The sequence below is a fragment of the Chenopodium album genome, chromosome 10 (assembly GCF_948465745.1).
Source record: "Chenopodium album chromosome 10, dcCheAlbu1.1, whole genome shotgun sequence".
Lineage (NCBI taxonomy): Eukaryota > Viridiplantae > Streptophyta > Magnoliopsida > Caryophyllales > Amaranthaceae > Chenopodium > Chenopodium album.
The window spans coordinates 28,580,052-28,595,031 of NC_137843.1; the positions used below are offsets into that span (position 1 = coordinate 28,580,052).

The window sequence follows — 14,980 nt, forward strand, 5'->3', positions numbered from 1 at the left end:
TACACACTAATCTCAAATGGTCATTAATTGTCCATCGTTTGAATGACCTTAATTAGGGATAATTTTCAATTATAATATTCAATGTTCACTTAATAGGTGTTTCCTTACCAAGACTGGTCTTGATACCCTATTTTGAATATTCCAAGAATCGAATGGTCTCATTATTTAATTCTAAACCACAATTAAATAGCCAATTAAGTGATTTAAATCGCATGAAAATTTAATTACTCTAAAATTGAATGGTTCATCATAGTGCTTTACATTAAAATTGTTCAAAATTAATTAAAACACTAAAACAAGGAAATCAAAGCCATTCTCCAATGTGCCTGATTCCCATTGCCTCAACGTGCTTGTTGTGCTTCACCTGAGGCAAAGGTTTAGTCAGTGGATCGGCTACATTGTCATCCGTTCCAACTTTACAAATTCTGATTTCACCTTCTGATTTCCATTCCCGAATCATGTGAAACCGCCGCTTGACATGTTTGACCTTCTGATGTTCTCTTGGCTCTCTGGCCTGAGCAATAGCTCCATTGTTGTCACAATAGAGGTCTATTGGTCCCTCGATGGAGGGTACAACACCAAGTTCACCAATGAACTTGCGAATCCAAACTGCCTCCTTAGCTGCCTCAGATGCTGCCAAGTATTCGACTTCAGTTGTAGAATCTGCAGTTGTGCTTTTCTTAGCACTCTTCTAACTAAACGCTCCTCCATTGAGATAGAATATGTACCCAGACTGTGACTTGAAGTCGTCTCTGTCTGTCTGGAAGCTTGCGTCGGTATAACCCACAACAACTAATTCATCTCTGCCACCATAGACCAGGAATTTATCCTTGTTCCTTTTCAGGTACTTTAGGATGTTCTTGGCCGCAGTCCAATGCGCCTCTCCTAGGTCTGATTGGTATCGGCTCGTAGCGCTCAAGGCATACAATACATCTGGCCTAGTACATATCATGGCATACATGATCGATCCAATAAGCGAAGCATATGGAATCTAATTCATCCTTTCTCGCTCATCAGGTGTCTTTGGACACTAATTCTTGCTTAGGGTTATGCCATGCGACATGGGTAGGTGGCTTCTCTTGGCTCCTTCCATGCCGAATCAAGTTAGTACCTTATCAATATAAGTACTTTGACTCAATCCTATCATCCTTTTCGATCTATCCCTATAGATCTTGATGCCTAGTATGTACTGAGCCTCTCCCAAATCTTTCATTGAAAAACATTTTCCGAGCCAAACCTTTACAGACTCTAGTAATGGAATACTGTTTCCAATGAGCAATATGTCATCGACATATAAGACTAGGAAGGCGATGTCACTCCCACTGACCTTCTTGTAAACACAAGATTCATCTGGATTCTTAATAAAACCAAACTTATTGATGGCTTCATCGAATCGCAGATTCCAACTTCTACTTGCTTGCTTTAATCCATAAATGGACTTCTTAAGCTTGCATACCTTTCCAGCGTTGTTTTGGTTGACAAAACCTTCAGGCTGTGTCATATACACAGTTTCTTCCAAAATACCATTTAGGAAGGCGGTTTTGACGTCCATCTGCCATATTTCATAGTTGTAATATGCAGCAATCGCTAGGAGGATCCGAACGGATTTAAGCATTGTGACTGGAGTAAAGGTTTCATCGTAATCAATACCATGAACTTGTCTATAACCTTTTGCTACCAATCTAGCTTTGTAAATGAATACATTTCCATCTTTGTCGGTTTTCAACTTGAAAATCCACTTACATCCGATAGGTGTGTAACCTTCGGGTAATTCAACCAAGTCCCAGACTTGATTTTCAAACATGGAATCCATTTCAGATCTCATGGCCTCTTGCCATTTAGCAGAGTCGGTGCTTTCCATCACTTGCTTGTAGGTTGCCGGTTCATCTCCATCCATGATCAAGATGTCCCGATTCTCGGTTAATACTAAACCAAGATATCTATCAGGTTGAGATCTCGGCCTTTGAGACCTACGTAGGGTAATGGACTGAGCATTTGCATTATCGGTTCGACTTTGCATATTTTGATCACTTTGACTTTTGTCAACAGATGTTGTTTGAGCACTTTAACTGTCATTCTGATTTTGTTGCTCATCCTCACGAACTTCGTCAAGTTCGATTTTCCTCCCACTTGTGATTTTGGAAAGGTGTTCCTTTTCCAAAAAGACACCATCGCGAGCAACAAACACTTTGTTCTCCGATTTTTTGTAGAAGTAATACCCTTTGGTTTCTTTTGGGTAGCCCACAAAGTAAACCTTATCAGATTTGGGATGAAGTTTGTCAGAAATCAATTTCTTGACATATGCTTTGCATCCCCATATCTTTAGAAAAGACAACCTAGGAGGTTTCTTTGTCCATAACTCGTATGGAGTCTTTTCAACAGCTTTTGATGGAGCACAGTTCAGTGTTAGTGCCGCAGTTACAAGTGCGTGTCCCCAAAAAGAGATAGGAAGATCACTAAGACCCATGGTTGATTGTACCATGTCTAACAGGGTTCGATTTCTCCGTTCGGATACTCCGTTCCATTGTGGAGTTCCTGGAGGTGTCAATTCTGAAAGTATGCCATGATCTTGCAGATGGTCATTGAATTCTTGGCTCAAGTATTCACCACCTCGATCCAATCGAAGGGCTTTGATTTTCTTGCCAAGCTGATTTTCCACTTCACTCTGAAATTCTTTGAACTTGTCAAACGATTCAGATTTATGCGACATGAGGTAGACATAGCCATATTTACTATAATCGTCTGTGAAGGTGATGAAATACCGATGTCCATTTCTTGTGGCGGAGCTCATTGGTCCACATACATCGGTATGTATTAGGCCCAATAAGTCACCAGCCCTTTCTCCCAATTTGGAGAATGGCTGCTTAATCATCTTGCCTAATAAACATCCTTCGCAATTCTCAAAAGATTCTAAATCGAAAGAGTCAAGAACGCCTTCTTGTAGAAGCTTCTTGACGCGTTTGATGTTAATGTGGCCAAGACGACAATGCCACAAGTAAGTTTGATTTGACTCCATGGTCTTAGCTCTTTTGGTATCATAATAAATGATTTTGTCTAAACACACAAAAGTTGTCATTTCCATAAATATGAACAAGACATGAAACAAAAGTCTTGTGATCAAGGTTAAAATGACGTCCAACGTCATGAGATCAAAGTATGGTAGATAAAACTCAACAAGTTTTAGAATTTAGACAAAACACATGAGTTTACAAGATTTCTTTAGATAGATTATCTTCATCTTCCACTTGTGTACTCATGTCCACTTGAAAAAGCACTGCTCACTTTGTTCCTGAAACAGGAGTATAAAGTGAGTCAATTTTCGGTATCTAATACCTTATAAATTTCTTGTATTCAAGTGTTAAGATGATACCTGAGATTGAGGCTGCTTTTCCTCTTGCCTCATCTTCCAGATACTCGCTACATTCTCTTTTGTAGTGATCTTGCTTACTACAATAGAAGCAGCGCATCTTAGCCTTGTTCTTGAACTCCTTCTTCTTGGGCCTTAAAGCAACCTTAGCCGCCTTGCAAGAATAGGTTTTCTGGAGCTCTTGGACAACTTCCTTGTAGGATAGTTTATCCCGATTGTTGGTAAGTTGCATCTTAATTGCAATGTACCCCGAGTGGAGTGAGCTTAAAAGCATATGAGCCGCTTGCTCATCCTCCACCGGCCTACCAATCAGTTCCAGATGGTTAAATAACCTTGTCATCTTTTGCACATGGGCTTGAAGCGGCATCCCGGGTCTAAGTCTTGCACTATAGACCCTAGCCCATACTTCTTGCCTCTCTTTGCTGAGATAACCATCTTGCGGTGGCTTGATCCTCATGTTAAACAGTGACCTAGTCACTTCCTCCACAAGTCCATCATAGTTGCCCCTGTAGCTCTTTGTGACCCTCAGATTGACCACATCTTCTAGAGCCTTGAGGAGTACATCCGGAAGATAGTTGGAGAATTTCTTCTTCCACTGTTCCGGGATAGAGTTTGCCATGAGTCGCGAGACTCTCTTGCAATCATAACTCCACTCCTCATGAGCCTCATCGCTCATAACCCCTTTTGAGTAGAAACTCGGGATGGGTGTGTCCAAGATATGCTCTAGGTAGCAATTGTGGAGGGTCATACGGAGTTCTTCCTCCCATTCCTTGAAGTTCACCAAATTCAAGCTATATGGTAACTTCTCGGGAAGATCTAGGATTATTAGATTGTTGTCGATAGTTGAAGACATGATTCTACAATTGAAAGAATTTTAATGAAAAACCATTCATAATACTTAAATAAGATTGAATTTAATTCATGCATATTTCAAACTTATTTAACGTCTTATTTACACATAAAATTGTCCCTATTTTTGTGAAAATAAGTCGATTCCAAGATCCAAGGAAACAAAGAGTGACTAAGCATGCTTTGGCTTGTCTTAGCGCTCAATCTCCCAATGTAAGCAACGCTTTGCTAATGGCTCCAAGCCACTCTTGGTTGAATAAATCGTTGCATCTAATGCTCTCTTAACAATTTATTCACTTTGCCACGACATGTTAGGACTCCATCACTCATATCGTTGAGTACAACCAAAACCAACTTGCATACCCGGAATGTCTTATGAGTCTAGGGAGTAGTAGTGATGCCTCGCTTTTGCGTAGCCCATCACTACTCTCAATAGGTCAATAAGTGTGGTTTGGAATGACAATTTTACTCAATATTTTAGGGATCTAGGGTTTCTATGTTGGTTTATTTAAGTGAACTTAATTAATCATCACAACATTCGAAATCCTAAACATGCATCTAACATATAATTCATATAAATGATCATAAATATGTAAAGCATCAGCATTTGATGCATATTTGGCAACTAGCATGACCCCTTGAATTCTTCAAGTCTTCAAAAGGTCTTCTTTTGCAACTTCATGGCTTTGTCTTCCAAGAACCTCCATCTTCACGACTTGACCAAAATTATGCAACTACTAGTATCTATGATTAGGACTAATCTAAATATTAAGGTACAAAAATACTCAACGGTACGCAGACCGTATTTAGATTTACAAAAATACATCACGGATCGCAGTCCGTATTTTCTATCCTAATCGGGCCCCACTAGTTGCCATTTTATTAAACCTGTCAGAGAACATATATTCCATTCATCCATTCACTATTTGTGAATGGCCCATGCATTTTGCAACGATAAAACAAGTAACAATGCATAAACACGCGATAACTAGTAACTAATCTAGGTGGTTAATCCAATTAACACGCCTAATTAAAACTAGTCAAAGTTGTTTTAACCGATTATGTAAATAAGCGCAATTAACATTTGAAGCTCCTACTAAATTCCGCATCCAACTTAATTAATCCAATTAATTAAGCCCAAAATTTGCCAAAATTAAATTTTGCCAACACCGCTCAAAACCGAGGCCTAGCCTCCAAAATTTTAATTAAAATACACAAGATTAATTAAAATAAATAAACGGCTAAAATGCAAAATAACATTGCCTTAAAACCGGGGTATATGTGCTAATTAAGGGGAGGTGCCGCGCTACTACAAAAAGCGTGTTTTTTGGACTTTTTTAGGCCTTTTTTCGACGCTTAAAAGCGTCGAAAAATTATTTCTCGACGCTGCAAAAAAGCGTCGCAAATCCATGAGTCGAAAATTTATCGGGGACACAAAAAAGCGTCGAGATTCTCAACGCTTTTTAGTGTCCAAACTAATATACGAAGCGTCGAAAATTACGTATTTCGCGCATTATCCCAAATGTGTTTAATTTTTTAGCGACGTTTTTTCCTGTCCACATAATCAAATTTAGCGACGCTTTTTGTTGTCTTGCGTTTATTCGTGTCAGCCTATGGTATGGTGGGAAAGTCTTTGAAATTTGAAAATGTGCAATTATGTAGACATTAAAAAGCGTCTAGATTTATTTTTTAAGCTTTTTTTTTTCTTTTTTTTTTCCTTTTATTAAATTATTACCATCATATATACATTATAGTTATTTAAATTTATCATAAATTAAATAAATAACATTAAAATTAAAATAAACAAATATTCAATATAACAAGATTAGATTAAAAAAAAAACAATAACTAATCAACAATAATAAGAGTATGTTGCTAATAATTACCAAATTTATAAATAAAAGAAAACATCAACACAATTAACTAAAATAAAAAAAGTCGCATATTATAGTAGCTTGTCCCTAAATAAATACATCACTAATATAAATAAGACTAAAAACCAAAATAGATAGATGATGGCGTTATAGACGATATCGTCGCTTGTTTTGATGCTCAAGTGTCCCGACCTATTCTCTTGTTGCTCCTACATTGCCTTTTCCAATCTTCAAGAAAAAAAAAAAAGTATAAATTAGTACATTACACAATATAGCCTTATACACACACACACAAGCTTAAAATTATATTGGCTTATACACACACACACACACACACACACACACACACATCACTTTCTCAGTCCAAAACTATCCAAGTTGCTAACAAAATAAAGAATTATATTGTGTATCAACAATTTTCCACAAGGAATGTAAAAGCAGGACCTGTTTCTGCTATATCAACTAATCATCTCCTATCAGCCTGAATTTTGCAGCAGCAAAGAGCTTTTCACATATTAGGTATTACAGCATGGCATCAAACATAATGTTTAAAAAACAAATGAACAAAAACTAATACTCTGCATTTCTCTATATGTGAAAAGCATGGCATCACTTCAAAGTTTCAAACCTAGGTTTTGTTACTGGTTATTATAATAATAACCAGTCTTTTTCTAATTAACTTTGGCGCTATTGTTTAGTCCTAGATTCTTGCTTCTGTCTGAGTAAAAAAAGTGGACATAATTAAAATTTTGCTTCTACAAGAACAACTATTTGTAATGAAGACTCTTCTAAAAAACACCCCCCCGATAAGTGATAAATGGGCTTATCTGTGGACAGGACAGCGCATGATCAACCAAAGATCTCTAGTTTCACTATCTTGCAAGCAAGATGGGACTTTCAGCCAAACTAATTTTCCCAGACGGAACAGAAAGCAATGGACAAGCATTTCTGATTCTTACAAGGGAAAATGATATCATATTCAGTGATTCATTGATATTATAATTGAAGGGTGAAGTAAATGTATAGGCATCTGATGTTTCAAATCAGGATTAGTGAACGTTGAAGAATATGCAATGAATGAGAAAGAAGGATAAAAACCACTCAACCCGGATTTCTATTATAAAATTAGTAAAAGGAGAAAGAAGAGTGTAATAGAAACTTTAAAATATTATTCTTTCAATGGTCATCATACAAGAGGACACTACATAATACACAGCACAATGCAACTGAGCATAATCAAAGTTGATGTTGCAGTTGGTAGCATGATTATACAGAGCACTACAGGTTTTGTTATCCCAATTAACCAAGTCAATAGATGGCTAAATGAAGCCTCATCATCTACATAATAAAAATTTTCTTAGCATATTTAGGTTCAAAGCATGGTGGTGTTCCCAATGGGTGGGAACTAATGGATCAGATTTAGAAATGGAGACTCAATGGATTCTCTTCGAAGTTCCTGAGATTAAGTCCATATCAACTTAGCAGATAAAGATACAGCACATCACTTTATCATATCTCAAATCACTAAAGATTCATAATTTTCGTTGTCATACCCTTTTACCAGATGCAAAATATTAGTTCTAAGTAGGCAACTAGATAGTCAAGAAATAGCACATCACAGTAGGTAATCACAATCAAATAATCAACCAGCATATCTGCATTAAATAATCAGCTTGTAATCCACTTTTCCTTTTCATTTATCACATTAAGAAATAGCACATCACAGTAGGTAATCCACTTTTCCTTTTCATTTATCATAAAAGAAAAGTCAATCATTTGCAACTTAGCACTAGCAGCAAAATACTTCTATGAATATAGTAAACAGCAAGTTACTAAACAATACAACAAGTAGCAGGGGAGCAGGGCAGACAAGCAGTAGCAGGGGAGCAGGGCACACACACATCACAAGCAAGCATTCACACAAGCTCTGACTTTCACACACACACACAAGCTTTGAATTTCACACACACACACAAGCATTTTTGGATTGAAGTTCTGATTTCCATTTCTGAACTTCAGATCTGAATTCAGTTCTAGATTTTAGCTCTGAGTTAAATCGATGAAACCAAGGCGCTTTGGGGTGCACGAGGTGCGCGCCTTCCGTAGGTGTTTGAGCCTCGACTAGCTAAAGCCCATTTCCCAGAGCCTGGGTCCGAGGCGCGCCTAGGCGCTCCCGAGGCGCCCTTTTTAAAACCAAGCATCCATATAAGTGAAGGGTTATTTAGCATAGAATCACAGTTCAAGGCAAAAAATAGAATTACAAAAACCTGAAATTTAAACAACAAACAGAGACAGGAGAGAAAATATACCTGTTTGTTTGCAGGGTTGCGGCCCCATGAAAGACGGACAATTTGCTTTCCTATAACTGACCCGTTCAGCTTATTTTTCTCTTCAGCATGACCTCTGCATGTAATACAATCAACAGTTATAATGTAAGCAATCTAATGACAGTTCATATCATCTAATTTTGTTTCAGAGCATGGTATAAGCCTCACCTTTTTCAGAGCATGGTTGCCTAAGATCCTCGTCTGTGACACTAGGATCAAGCCCTCCAACAAAAATCTACAGTAATAAAAAGATAGATTCATAATTGAAAGACAAAACAAAATTATCTCCTAATTGTAATAAATTACTCTAGAAAGTCTATTACAGTTGTGTTTGACGAATCTCCTTTAGATTGAGAACCTTGTCCAGCATTGTTACTTGATTCGTATCCACCTAGCAGCAAAAGATTATTTGAAAACACAAACATAAGAGTTCATTAATGTCAAGCATCCATAACTTTTGAGGAAATAGATTATTTTAAAAAGCCGGATCTTAATTAATCCCCCCTCCTGATTCTTTGTTAAACTTTTCTTCATCTTAAGTCATAACCAATCATGGTCAACAAATCATGATATGCAATATATATACACTTGAGAATGATAGTGTCATGCTGCACACATATCATAAACACATGCACAACATCAACGGACTTTAAAAAGGGAGCCTTGCTTACTTAATTATGGTGTGTATGTCTGCAAAGATAATCTCTCTAAGCTTATTAATTGGTTGTTAGTATGTAGTTGCAAATTGGTCTTTCATGAGAACATTTCTACTAAACAAATTAAACTTACAAACTAGTGGTAAAGAACTGAAGCCACTTATTCAATTATTATGCACAAAAGGCATGTTTTATGAACTAAGCACTACAATAGAGGTAACTGACATATGAACTGTTGATTCAGTTAAAACAAAAGCAATATTTGAACAAAATTAATGCAAATCAATATAATTAAAATTATGAAGCTGAGTATTTTAGATTCTAACTCTATATCAGAAATAATTCTGCAATTGAAAAAAACAAACTAACATCAAAAACTCTTCTTACCCAGAAAAATGAATTCATCTCAGCTAATAGCCTAATAAGTTGAGAAATCACCAATAATAAATCACCTCAAAGCAACAAAAAAGAAATAAAAAATTCATACCAATTTTATAAACTGCAAATCGCAAAGAGACCTATGTTAGAGACTCGGCGATCCTACTGCCCACCATTTTCATGGAATATAATGAGAAGGTGATCTTCGGTTTAAAAAACCCCTTCTTTTTCTTCTATTCGAGGTCCAAACTCTGCTTTGTTCCAACCAATATCTCTGAAAGAATGGAGTAACAAAATCAATGTCAAGTTTTACATGTCGTAAAGAAATAGATCCAAACAAATGAAATTAGCAATCCAATAAATCACTAATGTGTAAGAAAATATCTAGAAACTTAAGAGATTAATTGTAGAAATAGAAATTAAATTCAACAAGATCTTTAACCTAGGGTTTAAAAACGAGTAAAATTGAATAATTGCAACTTGCTATTATCAATTAAAATCGCACAAAAAATGAAAGAAGCAATTTATATCTATTAAGAGTAGAAAATTAACAAAGATTCATGTAAAAACGTAACCTGTGAGGAGAACCAGAGCAATGGCTATCGCAAATCGAATTTCAATGCAAACCATCAGATTTGATAGAAAGACAATAATTTTTGGCATGATATATAAATTATTGTGATAGATTATGAGAAATGCAAGAAGAAAGAGGATCTGAATTCAAACTCTAGGCCATGACTCCATGAATCTATGTAAAGAACTTAGATCTAATGAAGGAAAAAAGAAGATAGTAGTTTTCAAGATATTCGAATTTGAGGAGTAGGGGTAGGGTTCCTGATGTTGGGTGGTTTTTGTGAATGCGGTACAGCTATTTGAGTTCACGTGCGGGCCACATGTTAGTATTCTCGACGCTTTTTGTAGTCTAAAATTACTTTCGACTATAAAAAGCGTCGAGGAAAAGCGGACATCATAATTAGATGTTGACGCCCTTGCTCTGGCGTCGAGGCTATAGTGTCGAAAAAACACTCATTTTGTAGTAGTATTTTCACGACTTGACCAAAATTATGCAACTACTAGTATCTACGATTAGGACTAATCTAAATATTAAGGTTCAAAAATACTCAACGGTACGCAGACCGTATTTAGATTTACAAAAATACATCACGGATCGCAGTCCGTATTTTCTATCCTAATCGGGCCCCACTAGTTGCCATTTTATTAAACCTGTCAGAGAACATATATTCCATTCATCCATTCACTATTTGTGAATGGCCCATTCATTTTGCAACGATAAAACAGGTAACAATGCATAAACACGCGATAACTAGTAACTAATCTAGGTGGTTAATCCAATTAACACGCCTAATTAAAACTAGTCAAAGTTGATTTAACCGATTATGTAAATAAGCGCAATTAACATTTGAAGCTCCTACTAAATTCCGCATCCAACTTAATTAATCCAATTAATTAAGCCCAAAATTTGCCAAAATTAAATTTTGCCAACACCGCTCAAAACCGAGGCCTAGCCTCCAAAATTTTAATTAAAATACACAAGATTAATTAAAATAAATAAACGGCTAAAATGCAAAATAACATTGCCTTAAAACCGGGGTATATGTGCTAATTAAGGGGAGGTGCGCATAGCCGTGACTCATGCTAAGCGTCACACCCATAGCTTAGAATACCGCATACGCGTCGGCTCTTCTACGGGGCGTGCAAGAACACAAGCCACGAGGCCGCACAAGCTTGCTAGCTATGCGCACCATGCCGCAAGCTCGCAACACATCCCCCGCACACCACTGCCGCACCAAGCCACGCACGAGCTCCTGCTCACACCAGCCATGGCCAGCCTAGCATAGCAGCACGCACAGCGCATAGCACCATGCTGCTGCTGCACTGTGCTGCTACTTGTTGCTGGCTGGCGCGCCATGCTGCTGGCAGCGAGCAGCAGCCACTTACCTCCCTCGCACACACGCACGCACAGCCTGCTGCCAATGCGCACACTTCGCACGCACACACCACTCGAGGCGCCCAGCAGCCTCGACAACCTCATGTGGGTTGCGTGAGCAGCCCAGCTGGCCGAGAGCTTGCTTGGGGCTCTTAGGCCTCGATTTGTATTCTCATGCCTCGGGAAAAATTCCCGATTTTGTGTGACATTCTTAATCAATTCTAAATTAATTTTAGAATCAATTAATTTTGAGGAAAAATGAAAATATAACAAGTCCAACTTAAATAAATTCATCCAAGTGCATACAACTAAAATTATTTCCAAAAACCATTCTTTAATAAAATTAGTTTAACTTGGTGCAACAAAATAAGGGAATTTCTCACTATTAATTTAATCAATTTAAATTAATCTTGAGATTTTGACAAAATAAAAGGGAGTTTGGAAAAAATGAACATAAGTTCAATAAAGATTCCAACTTTAATACTTGTGAATCCTTGAAAAATTATATTTTCCAATATGAAGATAAACAAATTTCTATCACAAGATTCAAACTTTATGATTCCAATCAACTTAAAATTGATTAAATCAACAAAGTTCATCAAAAATTCATGGAAATTAGTAATTTTAAAGTTTCAATCACTTAACATAAGTAAAGATTGAATCTTTAGTACTTAGAAGCCTTAAAGAACAACAATTTCACACTTAATGCAATTAATTTGCAATTATGTGAAAAATAAAACCAACCTTTCAAACACAAATTACTACCAAGTAATCATGCCTAAAGAGGTTTAAAATTGCATACAAAATATGTATTGAACCAATTACATAACCACCATAAATATGCAATTAATTTTCAAGGTAAGAAAGACTTAAAATTTTTCGTCAAAACGAAAAATCCCTCGAAAAGTGCACTTCTGGTCGTTTTTTGGATAAAAACAGAGGCCTAAAATGGAAAAACCATTTCCAGAACGCCTTTTCCACCCAAAGTTCACTATTTTTGGGTCGAAATCTGGGTTCGGGAGCTGAAGTCAGCTCTATAACGAGGTTAAAATTAATAAAACGAGCTACTAATCTAATTAGCAACTTAAAACCAGAAAAATTAAGCCATAAAACACCTTGAAAAATAATATGATTTTAAAATAAACGAGCGAGGCTCCGATACCGCTGTTGGGGTTTGGTGAGTCCGACTCACCGCGGAAACAAACCCGAAACCAAGATTGCACTCGCAATAAATAAAACCATAAACATAATTAACTTAATGACAAGATTAAGATAATAATTATACCTTTGACGCGTGCTTCGCCCAACCTCGAGGGGCTCTTACTTCGAAAGCTAGCCTCGAAAATACGACGACCTCCAACGAAAGTCCACCCACAACTCGAACACCGACTAGGTCCAATGCCTTGGAGTTAGCAAGGCCCGACCGAAACCCGAGTAATTGAGTTCAAAGGTTTTCACAAAGGTGATGCCTTTTTCAACTCTTGAGTTCAAAGGTTTTCGCTACTAGTGATGCCTTTTTCAACTCTTACTCAAGTGATTTTTCCAATACCCCAACTTGGGTATTTATAGGGAAAATCATGAGTGTGAAAAGTTTTCCCATCAATGTGGGAGAATTTGATTTTCATTTTATTATAAAGCTAAAATAAAATTAATAATCAAACTAGTAATAAATCAACAAGTGGCAATCTCATATGAGAGGTTAGGTGAGGACCATTTGGAAGAGGGGGGGACCAAACTTGCTCCCTACTCTCACTCCCATAACCGGCCACCTCAATGCCCTAACTCCCATTTATTTTACGCCATGTGGCACCCACACTTGGGCATCAAGGCACCCAAGGTGGGCTGCCATGTGCTACTGCTCAGCAGGCCCACGCACCAAGTGCGGGCTGCTTGGCCGAGGCTAGCTGCCAGCACGCCGCGCACAATGTGCGGGCTGCTAGCTGCTGCCTGCCAGCATGCCTCGCACATTGGTGCGGGCTACCAGCTGCCACGGCCTAGCAAGCCACGCATTGCTTGCGGGCTGCTAGGCCAAAGCCCAGCTTGCTAGGCAGCACGCAATGTCCCAGGCATGCTGCTGCGGGCTGGCACGCCTAGCGTGCTAGCTGCAGCGGCTTGCTGCTAGCCAATGCACGCACAAGGCAGCACCCAGCTTTGCGATGCTAGCATTGGTGCGCTAGCACGCACCAGCCAGCCTTGGCTCGACTTGGTGCGCATGCTAGCCACCATGCTAGGCCATATGCCCCTAACACTCGGTTTGCTTGGGGCATTCCGATGCTAGGGGTATTTTGGTCTTTGTTGATTTATTATTATTTTCACGTCTCGTCTTTTACTATTTTCGACTCGACTTCTGACGCTCGGTTTCGACACTCCAAGCTCAAATTTCCGACGTCTAAATATTAATTACTCGGTCGACTTATTAATTAATTCTAATTAATTCGTCGCTTCGGCTCGTTTATTGCTTGGGTGTGACCCGAAGGGTTCAGTCAAGATTAAGCTGTAATATTAATTATGCTTTAATGTTACTGATTGAAAGCGGCCTCCACCCAGGCATTCCGATCTCTTGACCTCACTGAAAAATTAGCTTTCTTATAATTCCGAACCCCCTATCGGAATAATACACTTGTTCGAAGGACACTATTCCTTTCAGATATTATATGAAAAACTTGTCATACCTTTTGAATGATTTGTGTTCATTTATGGTTTTTTTGGATCTCAAGAAGTGAGATATTCAATTGCAATTACATGTGATCATCGTTAAAAGAGGGACTGTTAAGTTAATTTAGGTATTCCTATTAGTTAATGTTATTGCATGAGTTATGTAGTTCTTTCGCCCATTTTTGTTTGGAATTTGCTGTATTTTTCTGGATTGTGGTTGACATAATTTATTGCCATATCTATGTGTTTGTTCAATTTTTTTATTTCCCAAGAATAAATTTTTTTTATTCTGTTGATTTACTTTTGGTTCTGGTTGACATAAAAATCTGTTGATTTTTTTTTTTCTAGTTCTGATTGAATTTTGCACATTTCTTAGTTATTAAACAGATAGTTTACTGTAGAGTTCAGGTAAAATTGAGTTATAATTTTATTTTTCTTTTGGTTATATTTTGTGGAGATTTTGTAGTAGTATTAGTAGAAAGTACTATTGATTAGAAGCGGGTGTTACACATAAAGTGCAGCAAATAATTGATTATTTTATTGGTAGAATATATTTATTTGCAGGGGTTAAAGATATGTGTTGCAAATAAATACATTGATTACAGCGGTTGGCACCGCAACAAATCAAACAATTGATTTGCTGCCACCTAAAAAACGCAGCAAATTAATGATTTTTAACCACTGTAAATAAATGTTTTTCTACTAGTAACCCCTTGAGTAACATAAATTGTTACTCTGCTAACTTGTATTTCCTCGTTAAAAAGCAAGCCCTATTTTATAACCTAGATAAACAAAATATGTTCATCTAATGGCATTTTAGTAAATAAGTAACATTGAAATTTGTGTTTTTAATTACAAAAATATATTTTTACTGTTTGTAGGCCATTGTGACAAGTTGGACAACACTTTGGAAGTTACAGCGTTAA

At 37.3% G+C, this 14,980-nt stretch overlaps 1 long non-coding RNA gene across 1 annotated transcript; it reads right to left on the bottom strand.

The window, feature by feature from the left end:
- Positions 1–5,705: 5,705 nt before the first annotated feature.
- On the bottom strand, positions 5,706–10,244 carry LOC145563867 (uncharacterized). The gene is made up of 6 exons (XR_014094643.1): positions 10,027–10,244; positions 9,561–9,725; positions 8,741–8,808; positions 8,586–8,652; positions 8,400–8,493; positions 5,706–6,318 (listed from the first exon to the last, which is right to left on the bottom strand). It is a non-coding gene; the product is annotated as an uncharacterized LOC145563867 (long non-coding RNA).
- Positions 10,245–14,980: the final 4,736 nt, after the last annotated feature.